This window comes from Cydia splendana, chromosome 17 (assembly GCF_910591565.1).
Source record: "Cydia splendana chromosome 17, ilCydSple1.2, whole genome shotgun sequence".
NCBI classification, from domain to species: Eukaryota; Metazoa; Arthropoda; class Insecta; order Lepidoptera; family Tortricidae; genus Cydia; species Cydia splendana.
In genome coordinates this window covers 216,068-217,211 of record NC_085976.1, presented here as the reverse complement: position 1 = coordinate 217,211, position 1,144 = coordinate 216,068, and the positions used below count along the sequence as shown (strand labels likewise).

Genomic DNA, 1,144 nt, shown 5'->3' with positions numbered 1-1,144 from the left:
GGCTAAACGAAAGCTTCGAAAACGCATCATTTTTAATAGTTTGCACACACACACACCCACCACAACTTTCACAGTTAAAATTATCAATTTTTTCACTAATCGCACTTTTTCCGGCAACTGTTAACTGTTATCTCATAAACTCAACAAAACAAACAAACAATGGCGACCGAATAAAAAATGTAAATAAACTTAACCAAATACTGTAAACGAATAAAAAAATAGTCTCGTATTTGCACTAAATTACCATAGCAAATGCTACTTTTTAAAATAGTCACGTAAACATCGGAACTATTCGGAAACTTTCGGGCGTCATTCGTTTAGGTTTGGTACGAAAGACACTGCCTATTGCGTCTAAATGTGTGCGTTACTTGTATAATTGTGTGCTCGTACTTATAGGAAGGCCCACTACACTGTAACCGTGTAACGACGACTCACGGAGAGGCACACATAGAAAGATTTAGACGGAAATGTTTTCTGTCTTTGCCGTGCAAGGAACGTAGCGGCGCTAGTGCCGCGTGGTGTAAACTTCGTCGCGTAGAATTATTATAGATGATGACTTGATGACAAAGCTTAACCGGTAGATGGAGCGCTTATTAATTTTTAGAATGTTTTAAGTTATATCGATTACTGATAGTACGATCAAGTATAAAATAAATTAAGTAGTTTAAGAGGATAGACATCGGAATTATAGTAGGGTAGGCAGTGCCTTTTTGCCTTTATGAAGTGCACGCCACTGGCTATAGGTATGTTTGTGTATGTGCGTGGGTGCATCACGATGACGTCACGCAGTCGTCTGACTGTATTTGTGACACGACGTGCAATTTCGTTCGCAATAGCGGAGGGGATATAGCTCAGTGGTAGAGCATTCGACTGCAGATCGAATGGTCCCCGGTTCAAACCCGGGTGTCCCCTGACGCCTAGGTATGTCAGAAACAAACATCCTTTTTCCAGGACGAATAAAAAACATTAAGTATTTATTTTCAATCATTAAGCTTTTTACAATAGGAACGTTTGGTTTTTGTATCGCGAGACATACCTAAAATTTTTATTTAGGTACCTACTTACTTTTATGTCACTTACGTCCTACATACATCGGCTACTTACAACTCTTATGTCTATTCTAGTAGCAATAATAGCAATATAT

The 1,144-nt window shown here is 38.6% G+C and overlaps 1 non-coding gene across 1 annotated transcript; it reads left to right on the top strand.

The window, feature by feature from the left end:
• Positions 1–840: 840 nt before the first annotated feature.
• On the top strand, positions 841–912 carry Trnac-gca (transfer RNA cysteine (anticodon GCA)). The gene has a single exon. It is a non-coding gene; the product is annotated as a tRNA-Cys (tRNA).
• The last annotated feature ends 232 nt before the right edge of the window (positions 913–1,144 follow it).